This window comes from Lagopus leucura, unplaced genomic scaffold (genome assembly GCF_019238085.1).
Source record: "Lagopus leucura isolate 7727_CA_CO unplaced genomic scaffold, USGS_WTPT01 Super-Scaffold_100157, whole genome shotgun sequence".
NCBI classification, from domain to species: domain Eukaryota; kingdom Metazoa; phylum Chordata; class Aves; order Galliformes; family Phasianidae; genus Lagopus; species Lagopus leucura.
Window position 1 is genome coordinate 36,197,672 of NW_024962334.1, and position 10,539 is coordinate 36,208,210.

Sequence of the window (10,539 nt, forward strand, 5' to 3'; positions counted from 1 at the left end):
GGGATGTCACATCTCGGCCGTTGATGTGAGAGCACGATGGGAGCGGTGTGCTGCCGAGCAGCATCCTGCTGCGCTGCTCCACGGGATCTGCAGCCTCTTCGTTTTGTTGCTTGAAAAGTTCTGATTCTGTCTGGCAAAACTACTGCTGTCTGTGGGTAACAGACACGTGGAAAATAGCAGCCTTCAAGCTGCGGATGATCAGATGGATGACAGAGAAGGGCTTTGCTGTTTGGAGATGCAGCCACCATGGGAGCCTCAGTTTGTGCTTCCAATTCCTAATCACAGAGGCTGGACCTGCCCTACCCTGTTATGTTCTTACAGTTGTACCACACACCAAGATTACACTTGGAGGAAATCCTGCTGTCCTGCCAGCTGTGCATGGCTGGCAGCAGGAGTCGGGAGGGACCGGGGCAGGCACTGCCTGGGGTGCAGAATTGGGCAGATCCATTCCCCACAGCAGGATGCTCACTCTCACTGCTGGGCACAGCGTGTTTCCAAGTGCCACAACTCTGTCGTTTCAAAGGGTGGGCCCTGCTCTACATGCTCCCATTCTATGGTGACATTCAGGATCTCTTCTCGTTCATGTGACATGTATTCCTCAACTCTTGGCCAACATTGATCTGTTGGAGCCTGCCCGGCCGCGTGTGTCAAGTGGCATATTACAGTGGTATATTGTTCTTTTGATGCATCGTTTCACTGGCCTCCTATGACCTAAAAAGCACACAGAAATAAACAAGGGCATATTGTTCAGCAAAAAGGAGGCAGAAAATTCTTCTGCCTTAGGCGTCTGGTTAGGGAAAGATTACTTTTAAGCGTTCCTCCTGATTGCCAGAGAAATGACATGGTGCACGTGGATTTGGATTTTGCCAAGCAGACTTTGTTTGGAAAATGATGCGTTTCTGAACTTCTCGGACACCTTGGAACTAGTTACAAGTGCAGCAAAGTCTTGCCCAAATCTTCTAATTAATTTGGCTGGAGGCCATCCTAATTAACCTTGAGGGAGTTCAGGGGTGGAAGAGCTTGCTCTGAAACAATTGTTCTCCTGTAATTTGCTTTTCACAATGTGTTGACCCAACCGAGAGCTGCATCCATGAAATCCTTTGGGTCTCTTGCAAAGCCATTACACCCGTTTATTTATTTTTTAACAGATGTTGTTTTCCAGCGCCTGAGTGGAAAGGGTTATCTCACTTTCTGCAACCTTGCTATTGTGCTTTGTTCCAAGAGCCAGGGGACTGGGGCTGGCCGGGGAAGCTTACTCACCGGTTCCAGCTGCAGAGGAAGGAGCTGGTCAGCCTTCCAGCAGTCTTGATGCCATTGTTAAGGTCTCCATGTGAACTGACGGCATCTTTTCACATCTATGTAGTGATAACCAGCCATTCCTTTGGCACTGTGGTGCTGCAGAGAACAAACATTAGCAGCAGCCTCTTTGTTGGCTGAGCATATTGCAGTTGGCCGTGACTTGGGTCATCTCAAATGGTGGGGCAAGAGAAGGGTGTTTGGAATTTGAGCTAGTCTAACAACGTTGGAGATGGAGTTCTGCTTTTTGAAAGCAGAAAGTGCAAGGTGAAGGGGGAAAATTTAACACCCATTTCTGAGCTTTTAGGATAATTCTTCTTCAATGCTGTTTGTTGGTCCCTGGGGCTCCTTGGTGCCTTTCCTCCATTTGTGCATACCCTGCCACTGCAGGGAAGGTGAGTGCGGGCTTCTTTGCTGTCTGTTTTTTTCTGCACTAATGCTTGCAAACACCACTTTGGCATTTATTTTGTAGTAGTGCAAGGGGTCGAGGGGAAATCCTGCTGAGACTCCAAGGCAGGACACACAGATGCAGGAGGGAAAGATCAAAGACATATATAATACAGGAAGAAGCAGAGGGTCAATCCAGAGGAGAGGGCACTCGATTACACATACAAGGGTAATATAAAAGGGATAACAACGCAGGAGAAGGTGGTAATGTCTGAAAATGGATAAACAAACTGATGCATTTATTTACCCCACAGACATAGCCCTTATCTCTTTGAAAGAGGAGAAGGCCGTTCCTGGCTTGGAGCACTCTGCTCCCAACCACGTCTGGAGTGGGGGAAATTGTTTGTTTGGGGATCTCCTCTATGAGCCCTGGCTGATGGGCTGGCCCATCCTGCTGTGATGAGTGGGATGTGATGTGCGCGATCCTTTTGATCACAGATCCCAGGCTCTAAAGGTCACGTCACTGTCACCTCAAAGATATTTGGCTGTGTGATGGATCCTTTACTAAAAATTTAATCTTTAAAATATTTAATATTGTTATGGAGACCCTTCTGTTTGTGTTTTGTACAAATGAGAGCCTTCCTTTAAAACAAAACAAACAGTAAACAAAAAACAAACACAAAATTCCTGCTGTCCTAGTATGAGAGTAGCTCACTAACGCTTTGCCCATCGGTATTTGAGGTGAGATGATTAGCCCTTAGCATTGTGATTCTTAGATGTGAACAACAAATGGGATGTCATTTGCTTTGTTCTGCCAGAGCCCTGATGGATCATTCTGTACAGAAGTGTCATAACAGCAGGGAAACATTTGTCTGAGTTCTGAAAAACAGCATCTTCTATAGTTCTTTGTGGGGAGGGAAAGAGTTGGCTAACTATGTTTTGTTTAATAAATGTACTATTTCGTTCTCCTCTTGTGACAAACAAAAGCTGTCATTTGAGGAAATGCACCATATGCTGCCAATTGGTCTAAGAACTCGTTATATCTGTGGGACAGAATAACTGCGAGTGCTCTTTAACAATTGTTCCTTTGCTGAGAAGAACCTGGACCGGTGACAGAGCAGCAAGTTAGTGCACTGACAGCAGTGGGAGCGAGCTGTTGGCGTTTCGAGAAGCCGCCTGTATGAGCAGAGGTGTCTGTGCCTGTATGGATATTTCCTCTCTCTGTTTATGTGCTTGTTTCTCCTTGGATGCTTATGAGCTTCAGCCAACGAATGCTCGGTTGGTGCTGGGTTGGGCTACAGCAAATTTAAAAATCAACACTATTTCAGTACAAACTCCTGCCTGTGCATCACTATGAGAATACTCAAACACCCACATTACTTTAGCAAAAAATAAATCTCGCTTGGTATCATTTTTCCTTGGCAGATCTGGCAAAGCGAGCCCTGAGCTATGCTCATCTCACAGCACAAGGCTGCTGAGCCCAGCAGTCAGCACTCCCTCCCTGCCCTCCTGCAACCAAGGAGGCTTCTGCTGCTCTCCCTCTTGCCCCCTTGGGTTTGCTGATGCATCTGTGCCAGCGAGCTAAAAGACAGGAGTAAGTACTTGCTCACTGTTAGATAAACTTTCTTTAATGCTCACTCCTCTCCTCCTCCCTGCTTCCTAATTTTATTGGAGACACGTTGGGTCATTCATTTGTTCATTCATGGGTTCATCTGGCACAGTTCCTTGGTGATTTCAGTCAGGACTTCTTGCTGAAGGAATGCAGAGAGGATGTGAGCTGTAATTTTCCCTGTCTGAGTATCTGCATTTAGATGAAAAAAAATGTTCACCCTGCTGCCCACAAGTAATGAGGGTGAAAAATAAAATTCACAGTTTTCTTCATCATTTCTATGAGATGAATGAAACATGCCACCCTGGGAAGAGATGTGAAGCCAACAACATAACATTGAATTATCTGCCAGCAATACTTTGGCACATCTTCATGTGTAGCCTGCAGGCATGATGATGCATTTAGCACCAGTGGACTGGAAGCCCTCAGTATGGTGTTGGCTGTAGTGGGAACTGTCTTGGAGCTTTGTCTGGGGCAGCATGGCATGTTGCGATGGAGCACTTCTTTAACTTTTTACAGTTGCGTTGAAGGAGAAAGTTGCATTAGTTCAGACGGGGTGATTATTAATAAGACTGGAGATCTTCTGCAGAAGGCTTTTGGTTTTCTTTGAAATGCATTATTTCCAATGAGAAAGCCAAACTGCTATACAACACCTTGTATGTGACATGTGTTGTGCTGGAGAGTTGTTCCTGACCCTGCTTCTTGTGCAGCTGGGCACTGTGTAGAGGACTTGGCCTCCCAAAGAGCTGGTGGTCCTCAGTTGCATACAGCTGTTTGGGAGGTAAGGTGGTATTGGTCCTGCAGGTGAACAAAGCCATGGAGCCGGGCCCATAAGAGAGAATGGAGGCCAACAAACTACAGCTGGGGAATCAACTGGGAAATGAGTGATACTTGAATTCCAGTCAAATGTTCAGAAATTACAGATGTGGGCATTTTAACAAAGCAGTACCTTTGGGGCTGAGGGGAGGTGGAGTAATGTCAAACTGTTCAGTTTCTGTCCAAAATCTCTTTCCATGTTAGGATCTGCTTTATTTGTACTGTTCTTAATGGATGTCCATTTAGCTCTTTCTTTAAAAGCTGTGTCAGTGGAGATTTGTAGCTTCCCAGGGAAGACAGAGTCTTCCCAGGGTAGGCAGAGTTTACCAGTCATCATGGTTAGATAGCTGATCCTAATGTCTAACCTCAGTCTCCCCTGCTGCCTGCTAAGCTTTCACATAAGATTTCCAAATCTGGAAGGAGCAGAACAAGATTACCACTGCCTTCAAGCAGCCTGATACATTTGAAATTCATTATCATGTCTCATTCTCTCACCTCCTCCCTCTTCCTTCAGCTGAACAAGCCCACTTCTTGTAGCCTTTTCTCATGAGGTCACACTCCGGTGACCTTTTATCATTCCTGTGAGCAACTGGCAGGGAGCAGCATCTGGCTGGAATCAGGTTCAATGCTGGACGCAGGGCTGCAGCACAAGATGCTCCTCTTGGTCTTTCTCCAGATACACTTGTCCCCGGGTGCCAAGTTCTGTGCTGCTCCTGATGCCTTACCTCTCTGCGGCTCTTCTCCTGAGACTCTCTTGCTCTCTTACCATTCCATTTTGGACTTTTCTGTCTTTCTTCATCAGTGTGGTGCTTTGCGTCTGCCCATATGGAATCTCAGTCATTCACTTCACGTTGCTTTTCTAATTCATTATTATTTTATTCTAATTTAATCCCTGAAAATGCTCACAGCACTCCCCACAGATTTGTAATTGTAATCTTTATTCTGATTTACAAGTCATTAATGGAAATACTGAATAGAGCAAGACTCCAGGCGGAGCCGGTATCTGTCTTTTCAGGTTGACGTGGAATTTACTAACTCTTCCTTCCGTACAGATCTGGAACATTTGTATACCCACCTACAGTAAATTATACCTAAATAACATTCACCTTGTTTGCATATAAGACTGTCACATGCATGCATCAAAAGCTTTCCTTGTTCCAGCGTGCTACTTCTACTGTTTTTTCCCCCATAGTCACTACAGCACCAACTCCATCAAAGAAGAAAATTAAATTGATTAGACTTTATTTGTTCTTGACGAGTCTACATTTTCTGTTTTCTCATGGCTTTATCACATGGGAGTGGACGCAGCTGCAGTGCAGGAGCTGGAAGTGGCACTGCCCCTCTGGGTCGCACGCTCACTCCCTCTCCCATGTGCTCCATGATAATCAACACCTGCAAGAAGGATTTACAAGTAGATATGCTGATGTGTCTGAATTGATATCAAAGGCGGGCTGTTTGGTCTATGATTTCTCCATTCTGTCTCCTTCCCCATTTTGTTTGAAGTTAGATAGGATGTTTGCCCTTTGCCCATCCTCTGAGAAATTCTCAGAGATGTTTGTGAATGGCTTGGAGGCTGCTCTGGTGAATTCCCTGCTCCCTCCTCACTCCTGGTATACACTTAATCGGGCCCTGCTGTGCAGAATGCATCCAACCTACATTAATTTTCTGTAATCTCTTTTGTCTGTGTCCTGGCCTAGCTTTGCATTAACTATCTCATAATTGACTGCAGTGAATGCTGCTGTTGTAAACTCTTCAAATACATGAATTTCATCTTTAGCACGTGAATGTGTTTATCAGTAACCGGCCGTGGAGGCTGTTGGGCAATGTCTGTGGGTCTGAGCAGAGGGCAGGGGCATAGCATGCTCTGCTCTGCTCTGCCCCATATACCCCATCTGACTTCAGTGTCTCCAGAAGGACAAAATGATCAAGGTGAAAGCCCAGCTGAGTGTGTTTTTGATAAGCTGTCTTGTATGCACACATGCAAAACCAGTGAAAAAACAGGGGGGATTACCATGGCCAAAGACTTGCATGTTCTCCTGGGATGTTGCTCAGGGTTATATTTAGACTGAGCTAGCAGTCCCATCTAGTATTATAACTTGTGCTCCAGGAACCTGTTCTTTGTCGCTGTAGTCTGTCAGGCTTTTATCACTCAATCTGAGACTTTCAGGTTGTGTCTCTCTCTGGCTAAATTTATTCTCATATCATCAGCCAAACTAATTCAACCATTTCCAAGAAAAACTAGGGGGAGGAGGAAGGGCAGAAGGAATGTTGTTTAACCCACATTAAACAGGAGAAAGAAAAAAAAACCTTCCAGCTGTTTGATTGAGAGCTGCAGTGCCATCACATTCAGGAACAGGATCTTTGGTTATGAGACTTGGAGATGTTTGTATGTGTTCGCAGCAGGTGCATCTCTGATTCTAGTCACTCAATTTTCCCAAGATTTTGTCTTCACATTCATCAGCATCTCATAGCCCCGGCTGCAGGGACAGTGCTGGTGCTCTCATTGTTCCTATAGATGTGTAAGCAGAGTGTGACTGTGTAGCCCATGTTTTTCGCAGGCAAACTGCTCCTTAGTTTCTCAAGGAACTGAGAAATGAAGGCACCAGAGTGCAAAGAGGTGAGAAGTTAACGGCACAAGGAAAGTGGGGACAGATTGGACAAAAGGGTTGCGGCTGGGTTAGGTGGGCAGAGGAACAGAGACGAGTAAGAGAAATTACTGCAGCCAACCTCTTAGGTCATCTCATTTGTGGAATTGTTTAGTCTGGAGAAGATGTGGCTTAGGGAGACCTTGTCGCTCTCCTTATGACTGCTTGAATAGAAGTTGTATTGAGTTGGAGGTCAGGTTCTGTGCCAGGAGAGATTCAGGTTGGATATTTGGAAAAACTTCTTCTCAGAAAGAGTGGTAAGACATTAGAACGGCTTTCTAGGGAGAAAGTGGAGTCATCGTTCCTGAAGGTGATCAAGAAACATGTGGATGTGCCACTGAGGGACATGGTTTAGTGGACATGATGGAGATGGACTATATGACCTTGGAGGTCTTTTACAACCTTACTCATTCTATGTTTCTTTGTGGGGTCCTTGCACCTGGCTTCCCACATGTGGCGTGGCATGCAGAGCACTGGGCTCTTCAGCAGTATCTTGCTCAGTTTTAATGCTGTGCTTTCAAAAACTTAGGGTGCAGATACTTCATACTGGGTGCCTGGAACGGAGAGGGGGGTTTTCACTTAAATCTGTCTATGTAAATACTTCTGTGTGGCACTCTCTGACATAAAACAAGAATAATGTCACCACACTGCAGAAATGAGGGAAGATAAGCTAGTTTAATTGTGACCCATCTAGATAACACGGTTTATAATTCGAATGCCTTTTGGTAACTCCATCTTCAGAGTAGCATCTGGATAATGGCTGTAGATAAGCCATGAAGATAACATCACCTCTGCTGTGCATCAGCGGAGGAAGGAGTCCTGCAGGCTCAATGTAATCACTAGCTGCAGCACCTTGTGTGTCCATGCAGAGGGCCCTCATTTGGGCAACTCATGATGGCTGAATGATTCATTTTGCAGTGTGAATAACGCTCCCTCATTGTTTCTGTTTCTGTAAAGTTGTATAGAATTGCTTGCAAAGTGTTATAGTTGGAGCAAAGGTGAATGAGGAGAATCATGCAATCCAAATTACTTTAAATGGCAGAGGGAGAGGAGATGTAAGAGAGGGCAGCCAGCCTGTGGTGAGCTCTGTGTCCCTGCTACTTCCCACTGAGGTGCATGGTGTTCTGCCAGGGAACTCTGCCATGTGCTGAGTAAAGGGGCACAGCTGTATGGGGGTCATTAGCACATGAGCCCTTCCAGAGCACTGACAGAGCTGCTGCTGCAGCAAGAGTTGGCATTCATCGTCACTGACAGCACTGGTGGCACTCCCAAAAAATAAGGCTGGAAAGCAGCTGTGCAAACGATACAGGCAGAACATAGCAGAAATGAGCATGTTTTTCCCACAGACGGGGCTCTGGAAGCAGCATGGCGGTGGCTCTAGCACCAGGTTTCTCAGAGGCTTTTGGAAGTGCCTGGGGCTTATCCCTGGGGCAGTGATGCCATCCCCATGCAGGGACAGGCATCCCTGCCGCTTTGTGGCCCTCCCACCCAAGGCTCCCATTGTGACCTGCTTGCTGGGGTCCCATGGTGTCTGTGTGCTGGTACCACAGTCAGCCCCGTGCATCTCAGAGTTGCTGAGAAGTTTCCGTAGAAAAGCTTGGCTCTGTTTGCAGTTCAGTGCTGAGCTGTACCGGCTGACGGGGACAAGTCGGAAACCCTGGCAAGATAGCAGGCATCCTCAGGAAGCAAACCCTATCAGAGAGCACTGATGTCATTGGCAAACAAAACAAATGAGCGCTGGAAAAACAAACTGTTTTCCAGCGTTGTTGATCTTACCTCAAATTAGAAGCCCTGTGCAGCTTTTGCTCTTTGGCCCAGTCTCACAGATTATTTATAAGGACGTGCTGCAGCCACAGTTTTGCTACTCCTGCCAGTGCAACTCCTTTGATAGTCATTTTTTACGTTTATTTATGTAAGGGAGGCTGGGAAGAGCATCCCAGCACCACAACTGGTTTGGGGAAGCCAGCCCATGTCCCTGTGGGTGCTGGGTGCTAACTCAGTGGGCATCCCACTGCTCCTCACCAGGAGTGGGATCGGAGCTGAGCCCATGGCTGTGTGTTCTCACTGCTCCCTCTGCCTCCCTGAAGGCTCTGCAGCGGGAGCAAGAGGGTTAATCCACGCTCTGCGCCAGACTGGCAATAATAGCAGGAAAAGCGCAGCTCTTCCTTGCACCTGTGAGCGCTCCGATGGGCTTTCTGCTCTCCCGGGTCGTCACATCAGATCTTTCTCCTGTTGGAGGCTGAACAGCTCTAGCAGCCAGCTGTTCCCCTTGATCAGCGCCTACCTGGTTCCTCACGCAGTCCAGGGTGGGGGACGGATGGAAAATCAGCCTTTTAGGCTAGCGTTCAAAAATAACCCACAGAGCCTTCCAGGAGGGAACGGCCCGCTCCTCCCTGCTGATGTTTGGAGCCGTGTTCAAGCAAGGGATACTCCTAACGTATCTTCACCACGACTTTATATTTTAAAGGGTGTGTAGTGTTATGTGTGTGAAGAGGGAAGGGATTCATTAAGCTCCAGAGACAAACCGGTTTAAATGCTAAGCAGGCTAGCAGGCTGCAAAGCCACTTTTGCAGCGTTCCAAGTTACTGTCTGAATCTCGGCTCTGCATTACAAATGTTTGTGTATTTCTGCACTACATAGGTCCATGTATTTCATTAAATAACTGTGACAACAGTTCTCACCTTCCTCTTGCCCAAGAAGAGCAATAGAGCCCTGTGTATAACATGCACTCACTTTTCATGGTTGGACTAGATAATCTTAGTGTCCTTTCCCAACTGTAATGTTTCTCTGATTCTATGATTCATGATCTTTGCAGAGACATTCTCCTTCCGAGCAGCTGCCAGTGAGAGCTCTTGTCCCTCAGGTAGAGCTGCTGCTATGCAGGGTACTCAGCACTCACCCTGCATGTTGGATGAAGTGCATATGCGGGGAACATCATCTCGAGTGTTCCGTTTTATATAACAAATCTATTTTGGTGTGTTTCACTTCTCATTTATGCACCTTTTTCTTTTCTTGTAGTGCAGTTCAAGCAAGGAGGAATGTCCCAGAATTGGTTCCTCGCTGTGCACAACCTACAGAGTAGATCATTACCTTCCAGTCGTTTTAGAACTATGGAGGAATGGATATCCCATAATTGCCGTAACAAGATGTGAGAGAGGTGCAGACAATAGAGATTGTTTCCAGCCAACTAATTCATTTTGCTGAATCTTTGCCGTAGTTGGTGAAGAGTTGAGAGCTGTCACCAGAGAGAAAAATCCTGACTGTCGTGTGTGTTGGAATCATTGAGACATAGGCACCTCAGGTTGTTTTCAGTCATTTTTCACAGGGAAAGTGTGCTGTAAAAATAGAGCGTTCTTGAAATCTTAGGCTTTGTTTTGTTCTGGGTTATGATTGCTGGATTCCAGCAGGTCAGTGTAGGCCAAGAAGAAAATCATCTGTAAAAAAGGCTGCTTAATGGGGGTGTTGCATGGCATTACCTGGGTTTCTCATGTGGTTGCATCATGAATTTTGGTTCTCATGCAAATACTGTCCTTATTCATGTGAACATTTTTTCTTAATAGGAATATGCAGAGCTGTAGGGAGTGGCACGTTGTCTTGTAGGCCTTCCCCTCCTACCACAATGACTTGAAACATAATGCAGAGCACATCACTCAGGACAGGAGTGAAGTTGGGTTTTAGGCAAAGGCTTGACTCGGACGGTGGGCTCAGCTCTGGCACAGGATTTTTTGGAGATCCCATAGTAAAATCTGAAAGCTGCATTGACCAATGAAACCCTTGTCTTTAGCA